Here is a 17320-nt window from a genome sequence, read left to right as displayed (position 1 = left end):
CTTGTCAACTTAGTCTCCCACTGACAGCAACCATTCTTTGTAATGCATGTCAGATCTCACACTGACCTGCCAGGGTTCATTGGAGAGGGAAACAGGAGAGCTGACGCTCTCACTGCTCCCGTCCAGGTGGCCCCACTCCCTGATGTGTTCCAGCAGGCCAAAATAAGTCACCAGCTCTTCCATCAAAACATACCTGGCCTGGTTCACCAGTTCAAACTCACCCGTGAACAGGCCAGGGCGATTGTGGCTACATGTCCCCAGTGCCAGGCTCATCAGCTACCGTCTTTAGGCCTAGATGCAAACCCCCAAGGTCTTGATAGCTGCAAGGTGTGGCAAATGGATGTCACCCATTTCCCTGAATTTGGCAGACTCAAGTACATCCATGTATCTATCGATACTTTTTCCAGAGCAGTTCATGCCTCCACCCACACAGGAGAGAAAGCCACAGACACCAGAAAACACCTCATCCAGTCTTTCTCCATGCCCCAAAATTATTAAAACTGACAACGGTCCAGCGTACAAATCCAGGAAATTCCGAGGTTTTCTGCAGCAATGGGGAATAGAACATAAAACCAGCATCCCCTATTCCCCGACAGGCCAAGCTGTGGTGGAGAGGGCCCACCAGGGTCTGAAAAGAGTTTTACATCAGCAGCACTCAACAACAAAGATGGAGTCCCCTAGATCTGACTCTCCAACGCCCTTTATACCACCAATTTTCTAAACTGTTCCTACGATAATTTGAATTCTCCAATCATAAGGCATTTCGGGCACAATGACAAGCTGCACCTGAACCTCCGGTCCTTATCAAGGACCTGGAAGACAGAGGAGCCCTTTGACTTAGTCACCTGGGGGAGGGGATACGCTTGCGTGTCCACTTCCTCATGTTTGAAATGGTTTTCCTCCAAGTGGGTCAAGCCGTTTGTCCCTAAAAAGGCAGTTAACATTGGCATCATGGCACAGGTTCAGAACGCTTGTTGGAGGAGGCGGTACAAGCCTTTTGTAGGGGATCTACATCTCCTCCCAGGGTAGAACCCAAACCTTTAGTTCACTCACATGATTTCCTCTACCTTCGTTTTACAGTGACCTGGACCCAATGGCTTCCATCCCAGCCACCTTCATCATCACTGTGGCTATCTTGTGGTACTTGTTCCAGCTGATGGACCCACGGATTGTTCCCCAGCCAATGCAAAACGTATGAAGATGCTCACGAAAGCCCTTGGCCAGGACCATCTATGTCTGACTACCACCTCTGCACCTCTGCAGCCCTGTCAACATGCCTTGTGGGGATCCCTTCAAAACCACATGAGTTCTCTCCTCCCCTAAGCACCTCACTAAAACTCCTTGCCCCTTGAAAGATCTTCCACTCCCCCGGAATCAACCCCAGTCTGATATGGAGAGATCTTATCCCCAAGTTAAACAAATCCATAATGAACCCGTTGAATTTAAGTTACTCGGCTCCGCTTCCACATCAATTTGTCTTCAATTTGTTGATACCGCTGAACACATGGATAAACCTTTCCTCACTGTTGCCCAACATGATAAAGATTATATGGCTGAGAATTGGTGCAATTCCATTGTCCCTATTCCAACCTTTTCCACTAATGATTTTAAACCCAGATCCCTTCCCCATGGTTTCTTTTTTTGCGGAGACCGAGCATAGGCAGGCATCCCCTCTCGCCTTATAGGAGGCCTTTGCTCTTTCGGCAGGCTGACTCTGTTTACACCCAACAATACCCAAATTTCAGACTGGAAGCATAAAAACGTCACATGTAACTGGATACGATCTACAAGACATCTAAAAGATTTAGATTCATCGTGTGACCCCAAAGTGGAATCATGGTCTTTTTCCACAAGTGTTGCAGGGACAGTGTTTTTGCCCTGGGCAGCCATAGCGAAAGCTGTAGGTGAACTGGAGCATCTGGAGTTTTGGGTGGTTAAGCAAGCAAATTTAACATCAGCTGCACTTAGTGACCTCCTATCAGATGAGGTGATAACAAGGCAGGCAATGCTGCAAAACGGAGCAGCCATCGACTTTCTGCTCCTCCTCCACGACCACCGGTGTGAGGAGTTTGAGGTGATCTGCTGCCTCAACTTACTGCCTAAAGCCAAGGATGCCAGAGCAACAGTGAACAGAATGCAAGACAGGATACGTGTTATAAAGAAAGAGACATCACATTGGCTGGGGGACATCTTTTCAGGATGGGGGCTCTCGGGTTGGGTTTGGTCAATTTTGAAGACTGTACTTTTAGTTTTTTTGGTTTTGTTTTGTTAGTAGTTTTAGTTGTTTCCTCCATAATCTGGAAACTAATTCAGAGACTGTTAAATAGAATAATATCCCCTGTAATCATCAACCAGGTGATGGCCACTGAAGAAAATCAATTGTATGAGGAAATGCACCCAGAGAAAGAACAGGAGCAACCCAAAGACGACCAATGTTATGAAGAGATGTGCTGGGTGCCAACTCCTCCAAGCCACTCCCGGTTAGAAGACAATCAAAACCAAACTTCATCAGTTTAAAGACTGTCAAGTTTCTCCTCCTTTTTTCCTTTTAAAACAAAAAAGGGGGAAATGTTGTATTGTGTATTATATGCCCTGGTTTGTACATTGGTTTGTTCCATGTGCCCTTTGTTTTTGTGGTGGTTCTGCCTTTGTTCTCTTCTCCCTCCTTTACCTTGCCAGTCAAGCTTCCTCCTCTCCTGTTTCTATCATGATAAGTGTATCTTTTGTTTGGTTCCTGCCTGGTGCCCTCCCTGTCACTCTTCGTCCCAACCCTTTTCTCCAGAATCTTCTAGCCTGGGCGTCGAGTGATTGGTTCAGGGACAGGACCCCACCCCAGAGCCATCCCTATTGGTTGCCCCGCAACGCCTATCACCCTCACCCCACTCCAAGCTAGTTTGTAACTGGCTGAAGACCAAGCCGCTCCCTTGTAACTGCCTCCCTTTTAAAACCCTTGTCAGACCTCAGTCAGGCATCTTCAACAGTTGGATCCCCTGGAGTTAAAAAACCCCAATTCAAATCATTGCTGCAGTCCGAGTCTCTCTTTCCAGTCGAGTAGCAGCCTCTCTCCCATGTCGCTGGGCTTCGTCCTGCAAGGCTGTAAAGCCTTAGGCACCCTCTCCACCTGTGCGGACTGGGAGAGTGCCCCAGTGCTGCTGGACGTGCTGGCTGCAGCTTGCTGGGACTCTTCTCTAAGCCAGCCACTGCTGCAAATACCGAACAAGTTTGCAGATGATACCAAACTGGGAGGAGCTGTTGAGTCCCTCCAGGGCAGGGAGAGGGCCTGCAGAAACACCTCCACAAATCAGGGATCTGGGCAACCACCAACCATGTGAAGTTCAACAGGGAAAAGTGCTGGATTCTGCATCTGGGATGGGGCAACCTTGAATGTATGGACAGACTAAGAAATGAGAAACTGGAAAGCAGTGCCATGGAAAGGGACCTGGGGGTCCTAGCAAGTTGAACATTGGTCAGTGAAGCCATGTGCATTCAGATATTTTTTCTGGACTGCCCTGACCAGCTCTGGCACATGAGCTCCACTGGAGGGGGGGGCACTCTCTCCATTGTATGTCTCAGAGAGAGAGAAACTAAAGCACAAGGCCTTGCAGGGACTTCAGGCTGCAGTGGCAGAAGTTCGAAAGGTGGACTTTGGCCATGGGTGCAAACCAGGTTTATTGTAGGGCAACAAACCCAGGGGAAACCAGATGACCAAAGACAATGGGAAGGGCTCTACAAGGGTTTTTAAAGAGAGATGCAAACCAGGGTGGAGTTTGTCCTCAGCAAATGGGAGCACAGGGGGGAGTGTGGAATGGGAGACTGACAGCACTAGACTGCCAGTAAGGGCTGAGGTAGGGAGGGGCCCCGGCCCCTGCACCAGTGAGTCCACGACCTGGGAGGAAGTTTCTCCTTGCAGAGGTTGGGTTGCTGAGTGATGTGCAGGCCACTGGGAAGGAAGTAGGGAAAGGATACATCTGTAGTCAGGGCAGCTGGGGAGGAGATAGGACAAGGATGTATCAGCTGTTAGGGCAACTGGGGAGGAGATAGGGTAACTGACGTACACTGGGGAGGAAGAGACAACCCAGACAGAACCATTATGTAGTGAAGAGAGGAAAACTAAACGATCCAAAATACAAGGTACAACTTATCATAACTATAATTCCAAAAACACAATACAACAGGTCAGCAGTGCTCTGGCAGCCAGGAGGGCCAGCCCTGTCCTGGCGTGCATCAGGCACAGCATCGCCAGCTGGGCAATGGAGGGGATTGTCCTGCTGTGCTTTGAGCTGGGGCAACCTCATCTTGAGTGCCGGGGGAAGCTCTGGGCACCACAATATAAGGAAAGATAGTAAACTATTAGGCAGTGTCCAAAAGAAGGCAACAAAGATGGTGAAAGTTCTTGAGAGGAAGCCGAGGCCACTTGGTCTGTTCAGCCTGGAGGAGACTGAGGACAGATCTCATTGCAGTTAGAACTTCCTCAGGAAGGAAGGTGGGGGGGAGGGGGGGGCAGACACTGATCTCTTCTCTGTGGTGACCAGTGACAGGACCTGAGAGAGTAGCCTGAAATTGTATCTGGGGAGGTTTAGGTTGGATATTAGAGAAAAAGTTCTTCACCCACAGGGTGGTTGGGCACTGGAACGGGCTCCCCAGGGAAGTGGTCAGAGCACCAGCCTGACAGAGTTCAAGCAGTGTTCAGAAAATGTTGTCAGGCACATGGTATGACTCTTGGAGATGGTGCTGTGCAGGGCCAGGAGCTGGACCTCATGATTCTTGTGGCACTCTTCCAATTCAGCTTACTCTGTAATTCTGTGGACTTGTAACCTCCAAAACTGGCTTTCTTCCATTTTCTTAGCTATGTCCAATTGAGCTATGCTCAATCTGAAATAATTTTGTGGAAGAACTGGGGGATTTTGCATATTTACATGTGATTTTCAGGCATCCAACAGCCTCAGCAGAAAGCAGTGCTTGTTCACACTGGACACTACTGAAAACCCTCCACATTCCACTAGGACAAAAGGAGGGCATCCATCTTCCAAGAGATCTGCAACAAAAATCCCATCTTTCCCTATTTATCCAGAGTGCCAGAGACAGAAGCTACAGCTGTAGGGGGACAGAGAGTGTGCTGGTCCCACCATAGAGGCTGAGTGCAACAGGACAAAGCACAGGTCCTTCTGTGATCCCATGGGCACCACTTCCAACACAGCTCTGTTCATGTACACCTGCACTGTGCAGCTACACAACATACTAAAGATACTCTCCAGAACTGAGTAATTTTCTGGGTCTTGTCCTACCATGTAACTGTTATTGTCAGTACTTCAAAAGTGACTTTTGGAGGTAAAACATGGGAAACTTTCCCCCAGAAAGAACAATACTACAAAGCCATATTCTCTCTAATCTGCCTGTAGCTTTTCACTTTTAACAACTTGTATTACAAAAGCACAACTATAACTAGTTTACCTTAAAATTTAAGCAAACATTTTCAGTTTAAAGTAAAAATAACACATGGGTCTAAAGATAACTCTTAGGCAGCCTGATTTTAGAGAAACTAAGGACCATCACTGAATCCCAAAAGTAATGAATTAAAGGAAGATCAATATTTCTGACTACACAGAGTGCACAACTTTGAGTTTACTGCCCAGTTGTTAACAGGCAAGCAACTTGAGAAAATCTTGGTGTAAAAGGAACTTTGGCCCATGCTGTTTGCTGAATCATGGTTGTTTTCTATTTTTAAAGGCAATAGAAACATATCCGTTCTAAAGAACTGAGTATCTTACTTCTCATGTTTACATATTGATATATATACATATATACGTAAGTACACGTACATAGGCTGTATTTACTGAAAGCATTTAATTCTTTTTACAAAGTAATGCTTCTTATAAACAGTAAATTAGAGAAGTCAGTACTATCTATACAGCAAGAAATTTGCACAATGAGCAATTTGTCATGTTCTGTACCTATAATTTATTATTATATTCAAAAAATCCATTGACCTGGGAACTAAAAAACACATGGGGGTTGTAAAACTATCCACTTAATAAAAGACTTACAATGTTTTTAGCTAACTGAGGAACTGGGATTTACGTTGATGGAAAGGATTATTGCTTAATAATTTCCGTAACATCAGCAATCTTGTTAAAATCCCCTGGTTGCTCTGAGGGTAGGAGACATCTGTTTTACGGGGTGAGCACATATCCTGGAATGTCTGCCATCAGACAGCATCACAAACAGTTTTCATTATCCCTTCACATACTGAGCCTGGTTTACACTTCTCAGTGGCATGGAAAAATCATACAGTCTGCTTATGCCAGCAGAAGCTTTGTTGTAGACATAGTCTTACAGATTACAAAGTCCCCTTGCCAGCATCCTTTAACTTACATGGTGAAAAATCTCAGACTGTACCAGCACGTGAACCATTTTGCCTTTTCCACTGCACCACACCTTTGACATGTACCTTCCATCAGGAGGATTTGCCTGTGTAGCTGTCTCTCCTGTTCTAGTTTGCAGGTTGTGATCAGTGGTGCAGTCCAGCTGGAGGTTATTTCCTAGTTTCATGCTGGAGCCACTCGTGTTTGATACAGTCATGAATGATTGGAACACTGGCACACATTATGCCCTCACCAAGTCTGCAGACAGTACAAAACTGTTAGGAGAGACTGGTACGCCAGAAGGTCCTGGACAGCCTGGAGAAACTGGGTCACAGGAACCTCATGAAGTTCAACAAACAAATGCAAAGTCCTAACCCCAGGAAGAAAGAACATCAAGGGCAGGTACATGTTGGGTCCTGAACTGGCTGAAAACCAGCTCTGCAGAGAAGGGACTGGTGGTCTTATGCATACCAAATTGACTATGAACCAACAATTTAAAGCAAAACATGTAAACAGTTTCTGAAAAGAACACTGCATATAGGCTGAGGAATGTGATCTTTTCCCTCTACTCAGGCTTGGCGAGATATATTGAGGTTTGGCCCAGTTCTGGGCTCCTCAAAACAAAAAGAAGCATGAGCAGATTGAAACCAGTCCTACAGAGGGACAAAAAGATGATGAAGGGACTGCAGCAGTACAGGAAGAGGGTGAGAGAGCTGGCCTCTTCATCTGTGGAAGACTCAAGGGTATTTCATCAGTGTATACAAGTACACAATGCAAGAGTGCAGAGATGGCAGAGCCAGGCTCTACTCAGTGATGCCCACTGAGAGGACAAGGACATGAGCACAAATAAAAATACTAATTTCCACCTGAAAGTATTTTTTACTATGAAGGCAATTAAAGTCTAACACAGATTGCCCAGAAAGGCCACAGCATCTCAATCCTTTGAGATACTCAAAATCCAACTGGATGTGTTCCACTGTAACTTGCTGCAGGTTACTCTGCTTGACAGAGATTTATAGACTAGGGAATCTCAAGATGTCCCTCCAAACACAGCCCTTCTGCAATTCTGCGACACTAGTATTGACAAACCTTTGGAACTACACTGAAGTTTACAGATTCATGTCCCTGGACAGACATGTCTTCTAACTCTTCCTACATGAACAGAACATGTTATCCTTTCAATTTATGAGATTTTTCATCAGGATTTTTATTTCTCAAGTTCTTAATTTCATAAGAGATATAGGCATGTTTTCTGTCTGAGGGAAGTGACTCACTTCTGAGGAAAAGATCAGATATAGAGGTCTTCCAGATCTTTTTAAGATCATGATAGTTAGCTAAATATGTTTCACCTGCCTTTCACACAGTCTCCATACTTCAGAGTAAAGAAATTATTCTGTGAAACACCATTAGAATAAGAAAGTCTTTCACAGAATGGTAAACTATTCTAATATATTCTCTTACCTTCTACTGGCACAGAGCTCTTGGATGTGGCACATGCTAGCTGTAATCTAGTGATCCAGAGGAATGGCAGAAATCTCAGCCTGGGAGGGCAAGCAAAGCAGAGATTGTACAGCAAGCAAAAGACTACTTACTGAACGTACTGAAATGGGAGCCTGTGCTCCCATTTCCCCCAACAAGCATTGTCCTTATCCAGACCAGCTAAGTTTTTAACCATGTTTTATTATTGCACTTTTTTTATTATTTCACTGCAAAAGTATGTCTTTACGTTACATATTCATGGGTGGTTTCAGCTGTAATTTTTCAGCAATGTTTTTGAATCTGCTGCCATCTAGTGAGCAGATATCAACGTGACGTGTGTGGGTTTTGCAGACAGCAGTGGTTTTAACTTCTAGGACATGCAGGATTTTGTTCTACTCTCCCTCTATATTAAGGTGTAGCTTGACCAACCTGATTTCCTTCTATGAAGAGGTGATGCACTTACGATGAGGGAAGAGCTGTGGCTATCTATGAACTTCACTAAACACTTTACCACCATTTCCCAAGGCATTCTGGCTGCTGTCTTAGATAGGTGCACTGTTCACTGCATTAAAAAATGGCTGGGCCCCCAGGGTGTTTATGAGTAGAGTCATATCCAGCTGGCATCCTGTCACTATTGGGCTCCCCAAGGCACAGTGTCAGGGTCAGTCCTATTTAATGTCTTTGTCAATTATTTGGGTGAGGAGATTAGGTGCACCCTCAGCTCCCAGATGACACCAAGCTGGGTGGGACAGTTGACCCGCTGAAGGGCTGGAAGGCTCTACAGAAGGATCTAGATAGCTGGATCATGGGCTGAGGTAAACTGTATGAGGCTCAATAACACCAAGTACCAGGTCCTGTCCTTGGGTCACAACAGCCGTATGCACTGCTACAGGCTTGGGGCAGGAAGGCTGGGAAGCTGCCTGTCTGGGGCTCCTGGTCAATAGCTGGCTAAATGTGAGTCAGCACATGTCCAGGTGGCCAAGAAGGCCAATGGCACCATGGCTTGCATCAGAAATAGTGTGGCCAGCCAGACCAGGGTAGAGATTGTCCCTCTGTACTGCCACTGGTGATGCTGCACCTCGAGTACTGTATTCAGTTTTGGGCCCCTCACTGCAAGAAAGACATTGGGCTGCTGGAGTTCATCCAGAGAAAGGAAAATGAGCTGGTGAAGGGTCCATAGCACAAGTCCTGTGAGGACATGAGCAGCTGAGGGAGGTGGGGGTCTTTAGCCTGGAGAAAAGGAAGATCAGGGTAGACCTTACAGACTCTCTACAGCTGCCTGAAAGAAGGATGTGGCCAGCTGAAGGCTGGTCTCCTTTCCCAGGCAGCAATGGGATAGGACAAGAGGAAATGGCCTCAAGTTGTACCAGAAGAGGTTTAGATTGGATAGCAGGAAAAATTCCTTCACTGAAAGGGTGGTCAAGCATTAGAATGGGCTGCCCAGGGAAACAGTGGAATGACCATCCTCAGAAGTATCTAAAATACATGTAGATGTGACATTATTTAGTGGTGAGCACAGTGGTATTGGGTTAACAAATTAGACTTGATCTGAAAGGTCTTTTCCAAATACAAGGATTCTATGCATTCTGAGATTCTTTTCTTGTTCAAGGGAGAAGGTGCCAGTGTACTCACACCACCACACAAAGCACACAACCCTGTAGTTCTTCCTGCATGATAAAGAGAGAGGACATGTGGAAGTGCGACACTAAACCTACTTGGAGACTAGGGGTACTGGAAGAAAAAGCAACAGCCAAAAAGCATTCACCCATAACACTTACTGTACCTGTGTCTGTTGAGCCAAGTAGAAGGGTTGATTGTACTTTTGACCCTGCTTAAGGGACTTCCATTTTGCAGTTCCAAAAATCAAGCAATAATGACCCCAGCCAGGAATAGAGGGGCCTTCCCTTCAGCCAGGCAGAGGACAGCTGGTTTTACTGGACTGTATGCATTCAATGACCTGTAACATCAGCCCCACAGGAGTCTAAAGCTACTGGACATGGTGCACAGTATACACCAAAACCACCAGTTACAGAGAAGCAGAATCCATCTCTGCTTCTGGAGTGATGCAAGTATCCTGAGAACTGTCCATGCTGGAGGCTGAGGTAACCCCAGCTTACAAGAAGCAATTGTGAACAGCCCAGAGATCCATGTGTCCTTGCCACAGAATAAGTCAGGAGAGAATATTTCAAGGACCCAAAAGGGTACCAGTGAGCTTTTGGCATAGCTGCCTTGAGTACAGAGAAGATTAAACAGGTGTCTAATTTGCCTGGCCATTCAGACAATCCTTCCATTGTGGTGTTGCTGTAGGTTAGAGAACAGCAGGTGTTAGGATAATGCATCAGCTTCAGTACTGAACCACTACAGACTCTGTGGTTCCCATACACAACCCAGTCCAGTGACTGGAGAGTAAAGGAATCATCAGTAAGACTCATTCACATTTTAGTAAGTCCCTCTAGGTCAAAGCAAAAAGGTAACAGAAAGTAGAGGCTAACAGTGGAGTGCCATGTCTTGAATGATGTCACATTGCCACTGTGTGGTGCCCTATCAGACATACTGGAACTCCAGTGGGAACTGGGGCCAAAGGCAGCCAAATGGTATGCATACACTGATATCACTAATCCATTTTTTGTGAACCTTTTGACAGCAGAGTGCAGGTCACAGTTTGTTTTCACATGGAAGGACATCCAATACATTTGGAATTGACTGCTCCAAGGGTAGAAACACAGGCCTATCTGTTCATACAGATAGATCCAGCCTGGATTCAAACAAAGTGAGGCTCCTGAAGACTTGCAATATATTATTGACATTATTGTGTGGGGCAACACAAACAAGGAAAACCATGAGAATGGGAGAACATTAATGCCAATTCTCTTGAAAGCGAGTTTTGGTTTGAAACAAGATACGGTCAAAGTGCTTTCACAGGAAATCCAGTTTGCAGGAATAAAATGGCAAGATAGGCATCATGTCTCAATGGATGCAATCAATAATACAACAGCTATGTTTTCACCAACTAACAGAAAAGAAACACAAGCTCTTGGGTGTTGGAGGTTTCTGGAGAATGCATATTCTGGTTACAGTTTGATTACAAGCCCTCTCTACCACATGACCCATAAGAAAAACAACTTTGAATGGGGTCCTGAGCAGCAGTAATCCTTTGAACAAATCCAGTAGGAGACAGTTCATGCATTAGCACTTGAGCCAGTCTGAAGAGGATAAGATGTTAAAAATGTGCTTTATACCTCAGTCATGGTTAAAGGCCGTATGTGGAAGCTCTGGCAGAAAGCTCTCAGAGAGACTTACAGTTGACCCCTAGGGTTTTGAAGCCAGGGATATAGAGGATGTGAAGGCCATTGCACTCCAGCTGAAGAATAAATACTAGCAGTCTATAAAGCAATTTGAGACGCCAGTTGCTAATGAAGCACAGTACCTTCTGGTGCAATTTTGATTGCCCATGTTCTTCTGAATGTTCAAAAGGAGACTTTCCTCTACACATCATGCAACTGATGTGACATGACTAAGTGATAATCCAATGAGTTCACATGGGGAGCCTTAACCACCCAGGAATCCTGGAAGTGATCGTGGAGCACACAGAGGGCCAAAATTTTGGAGCGTCACTAGAGGAGGTGACTCATGCTTAAGAGGTCCCACCGTAAAATAAGTTAACAGAAAATGAACCAATATGCCTTGTTTACAGACAGATCCTGTCATGTTATGGGAAAATATTAAAGGTGGGAAGCTTATGTGCTATATATTAAGTTGCAGAAACTGCTGATGGACAAGGTAAACTGAGTGACTCTGCAGAAGAGAAAGCACTCCAGCTGGCTTTAGACATGGCTGAAAAATGACCAGTACTTTATCTCTGCACTGACTCATGGATTGTGGCAAATGCTCCAGGGGTGACCATAGCAATGAAAGCAGAGCAGGTGGCAGAGCAGAATTAAACATATCTGGGCTGTTGAATTGTAATGAGTTATTGCTGCTCATGTGGTGAACCTGGTTGTAAAAGTACATCGCATACATGTAGCAAAGAGTCTGCCACTGAAGAACATTAAAACAATGAGCAGGTGGACCAAGATGCTAAAATGGAAGTGACTGAGATGTATCTGGACTGGGAATATAAGGGTGAACTATCACATATCTCTCATATGATATATCAAAATACGTACAAAGAGAAGAAACATACAAATGGGTCCATGATCAAGGCATGGACTTGATCACTGATGCCATTGCACTGGTTATCCATGAATGCAAAGAATGTGCCATAATTAAACAAGCCAGGAGCTAAAACCTTTTTGATATTGAAGATGATGGCTGAAAAGCAATACAGGGAACATTACCAGACTACCATGAACTTACTACAGAAAGCACCATCTGCTTACAGTGATGGAAGTGACTATTGAATGGTTAGAAACATACCCTGTGATCCATGCCACTGCCCTGGATTATTGTTTTGGGCCTTAAAGAGCAACTTTGGTGGTAACAGAAATAATTAAATCGGACAACAGGACTCATTCCAGAAACAAACTTGTAGCCTGGTCAAGGGGCACGACCTCAAACAGGTGATCACATTACCATTTATGCACCAGCCTCCAGGAAAGCTGAATGGCTGTTAAAAACTACACTGAGAGTAATAGGTGCTGGGGCATTGGGCTGGTATAAAAGTAAACCAATGGGAGAAATTAAGACCACCCAATTGCTTAAGAAAGATTTCAGGTCAGAGTTGCAATTTAACAGAAAGATTACAATAGTGCAATAATACACAATAAAACTGGCTTAAACCCATAAAGTCAGACTACAGCCTGGTATCCTGTTGGCCAAGGTGGTGCTTGCAGTCCTATCAAGTGGGGATTGCAGTCCTGTTGAAGGCATGGTTGCAGTCAAAAGTGGTGGTCCTCCTCTGGATCTATCCAGGGGTGGTGGGGGTCCCAATTCCCCAAACACCAAAATTATACATAGTCAGGTTCAGGTGAGAATTCAGTAGCTCCCCCAGAGCAGGCAGTTTCACAGTGGAATGATGGAATACTTTCAGTCATTGCAGCTGCCTGTTCTGCTAATGCCATTGAGTCCATTATGGCTTATTGGCAGAGATGACCCCTTCAGGATCAGTGGGGCTCTGCTGGTGTTTCCCCAGAAGGAGTTAGCACTGCAGAGTCATTTGTTAAGAAAAATAAATACTCCCCTCCTCACAGGGTTTGGCTCTTCTCCTCCTCACAGGGTTTGGCTCTTCCCCTTAACACCCAGCTTGTAGCCTGAGGTGTCAGCTGGGCATCTACTGGGCATCTACTGCAAACGACCCATCATTAACAGTTTCCCAGAAATCATGTAGAGGGCAGTAGAATACTCAGTTTGGTAACACCCATATAGTGCTGAACTGGAATTCTTTTCCAGTAACCAGGACATACATTCAAGCATGGTGAAATACATTTAGCAGAAGCCACCTGGCTAGTTAACATTAGAGCATCTGCCACTCGACCCGGCCCTGCCAAATCAAGGTCCCTGTGCACTGTGGAAGAATAAAAGATCCAAACAGTACATAAGAGAAACTGAATAAAAGAAACAGCTATTCCTTCTTCAGGAAAGGGTAAACATATTCCTGGGATGGTTTTTGCTTAGGGACCTGTTTGGACTTGGTAAACACAGTAAGATGGGCAAGTGCAATGTGCACCTCAGGGTGATTTAATCCTGAGTGAAAATAATTCACTATTTGAGTTTTAAGATGGCAGTGTTTGTCACCATGACATATTTTATAAAAATCCTTTTGATAGGATTTTCTCCTGACAAGCTGAGGAGCCTCAGGAATAAAATGTAAACAATAACTATCTGCTGTTGTGGAATGCAGCAGGTGCATCTGTAATTGGTCCATGTTGGTTGTTTCTCATTAATGGCCAGTCACAGTCAGCTGGCTCGGACTCTCTGAGAGTCACGAGCTTTTGTTATCATTCCTTTGCTTTTCCTTTCTAGCCTTCTGAAGGATCCTTTCTCTCTATTCTTTTAGTATAGTTTTAGTATATCATTTTAATATAAAATCATAATAAATTAGCCTTCTGAAACATGGAGTAAAGATTCTCATCTCTTCCCTCGTCCTGGGACCCTCAAACACAACCACAAGTGTTACTCAACACTGTATATCACCACTGCTATGGCTGCAACCTATTGAAGGTATTATAGCAGAAACCTCCTGCTGCTAGCAAACCTAGAGACAAGAGCAAGATTCATTGTCTGGTTAAAATTTACAGTCTAGTCCAAAGGGACAAGGGTTGGAGAATGTAATGGATGTATTTTTAAGTTGTTGTAAAACATGATTTGAGCTGGGTGTTACAGAAAGCTCTACAGCAGAAACTACTCGAAGGATGATGAAGGAATTAATACAATGAAGGATGAGCATCATAAGAAGCAGTTGACAGGAAAAGATGTGTGTTAATGTCTTTATGGGCAATTTGATGGCTGAGGACATGGTTGTTAATGTCTTTGAAATGAGTCTCAATGACTCTACCAACCTCAAGCAGCAGGTTTGTTACATAACCCAGACAGATTGACTCTAGAATTTTAGGGTAATAGACAAATGAGTCTGGAACAAGTGTACTGCAGAACCCAGAGAACTTGAAATTCTGAATTTTGGAGGGAAATGATAGGTTCAAGGGGAGAAATATGTGGTAAGTGGTTCAGGAAACCTGTGTTTTCATAGTTCCTCAGCCAATGGGGATAGGAAGAGGGCAGCATGCGACTAGGAATTTAGGATAAAAGGAGGCTTCATCCTTTAAAATCTCTAGAGAGAAACCTGATGGGGGCATGCCAAGTGGACCTTTTCCCTTCATAAAATAATGTTGCAGTACTCCTCTCTCTCCTTTGTGGACACTGGCTTTCTGTAGTGTGATTTTCCACACACAGTGTGAGTGTAGCAGTGACCTGAACAGAGCTGCCTTCAATGCCAAATGACTCCATGCAACACACTACTTCTCCCATCCTGAGTGACCACCATAACAAAGTCAAACAACAAATAAACACACTGAACATTTTGCAGATAATTATGGACATTTCACGAACATTTTAAGGGGAATCAGGTATTTGATAAGGTGAGATGTTAACATGATATAAATGATGTGGAATAACTAGTGGAGAATGTTCTAGTTTGGGCTGGGGTAGAGCTATATTTCTTCATGGTAGCTGGAATGGAGACAATGTTTTGGATGCGTGGAAATGAATGGAAAAAGTTTTGGTAATACAGAGATCTTTTAGTTACTGCTGAGTAACACTTAGCATCAAGGCCTTTTCTGCTCCTTATACTACCCCACCAGCAAGTAGTCTGGAGATGCACAAGGAAAAGGACACCATATTTGGCCAAGTTCTTTTTGAGTGTAAATGGCCATATCCACTGTCTTACAGAAAAATCTCACCACAAAATATCTAGCAGACAGGTTTTCTGATTTATCTTCAAGTGACACAATCTATCACTGATGAAGACAAAGAGCAATATTGTCAGTGTTTTTAGTAGCTTTTCAGGATGGAGAGTGTTCCAACAGTAAAATGCTGAGGTGACAAAGCACGTATGGGGCGAGGCTCCAAGAGCTATCTGAGTCACAGTCAAAACAGGAGTCTACCTCTGCTTCCTACCACTTCTGTACTTTTGCAGTTCCATCCCCATTAGCATAAGTATGGCAAAAGTATAATCACAAACTGGCTCAGTTTGTCTCACAATGCCACATAAAAATGCAATCCTTTATTCCTTGGTGAACAAGCTTTCATAAAGGAAAACAGTATCTTTTCTACAACAGCAAAATAAAACAAAACCTATTTAAAGGATATATAAAATACTTGCTTTCTCAAACTGTAGAGCAAAATGTCTGCAGCAGATTCAAGATCAGTACTCAAAAAATTGCAGAGACTACATGTCTTAAAAAAAAAAAAAGAAAGACAAACTTGTGATGCCAAATTCTGTGTTTGTTCTTCAAGCTCAGTCTTATATGCATCTGGCTGATCCTACTTGATTTAGTGAGTTGTACTCTTGTACTATTTATCAATTTCTCTCTCTTATTTTACTACTGATAAATTTAGAAAGAGCTGCTAGTTATCTTTCTCATTTCAGTATATTTGTATTCCGTATGCTAAGTTTACTTTTTCTCACAGAAACTGACTAATTACATCTTCATGCTATCTATTTAGGAAAAAAACTCAGTGGATCAAAATTTAGGCTTTCCAAGCAAGCTGCATGTGTGTTTAGGACATATGACATTTTTAGCCCATTTCCTCTTATTTTTGTCTGACCATAGAAAATGCTAGTATTTGAGTATACAATAATCCATCCAATTTAAATTTAAATGAGAATCATTAACTTCTATAAAAACCATAGGAATTTTACTTTCATCAAAATGACAAACTCTGGACAGCCTTGCATGGCTGTATTACTGAGCCTGCAGCCACTCAACAATTTTAAGGAAGAAGGAGCAAGACAGGGTTCAGAAACATTTTCATGTTTGGTATCCCAGCCACACATGCTTCACAGCAATTGTTTTGGTAAAATACGCTACCCTTCCACGCCAGGCCCTTTCCAGAAAGCATCTTACCAGGAAAGGGTAATAGAAGGGAAGTCAAAAGTATATTTTGACTGTTAATGCAAAGCACTAGGCTGCAAGTTCCTATCTTGGAAAGGTACCATAAATTATTCTGGGAAGTTTCTGCTGTTTACCTATCTTCTTTACCTATCTATATACTTGTACACATTTTGCTAAGGAAATTTGAACTGCAATGGTAAGGTGAATTCTCATGAGGACAACCTCATAAGGCTTATTAAGAGTCCCTCTTTTCAATAAATATGAATGCAAAAGCATGGTAGAAAGAGACCCTTTTCAATAAGGCAGTAAATTACATACTTGTTTTCTGGGAGATAACTGCAATTTACATTATTCACCTCTTCAATGACCAAGAAGATCAATGGCACCCTGGCCTGGATCAGCAGTAGTGCGTCCAGCAGGACCAGGGCAGTGATTATCCCCCTATACTCCGCACTGGTGAGGCTGCCCCTCAAATCTTGTGTTCATATTTGAGCTTCTCACTGCAAGGGCATTGAGGTGCTGGAGCCTGCCCAGAGAGAGAAGGGCAATGGAGCTGGGCAGGTCTGAGGCAGCAGGGTCTGAAGCACAAGTCCTGTGAGAGCGGCTGAGGGAGCTGCGGGTGTTTAGCCTGGAGCAGGCTCAGGGGAGACCTCTATAGCTGCCTGAAAGGAGGGGGCAGCCAGGTGGGGGTCGGCCTCTTCTCACTGGCACTAGGTGACAGGCCAAGAGGCCACAGCATCAAGCTGAGGTAGGGGAGGCTCAGGTTGTACATCAGGAAGAATTTCTTCACAGAAAGGGTGATTAGACGTCGCAACGGCCTGCCCAGGGACGTACCACAACAGGAAGTTTAAGGAAAGACCGGCCGCAACACGCCGAGCCTCAGGCAGGCCCGCTTTCCAAGCCCACCGGACCGGCTCCACCTCCGCGTCC

This window comes from Onychostruthus taczanowskii, unplaced genomic scaffold (genome assembly GCF_017590055.1).
Source record: "Onychostruthus taczanowskii isolate IOZ18803 unplaced genomic scaffold, ASM1759005v1 scaffold161, whole genome shotgun sequence".
In the NCBI taxonomy this organism is placed as follows: Eukaryota; Metazoa; Chordata; class Aves; order Passeriformes; family Passeridae; genus Onychostruthus; species Onychostruthus taczanowskii.
The sequence above is the reverse complement of the archived record's forward strand: the minus strand, read 5'-3'. Positions refer to the sequence as shown.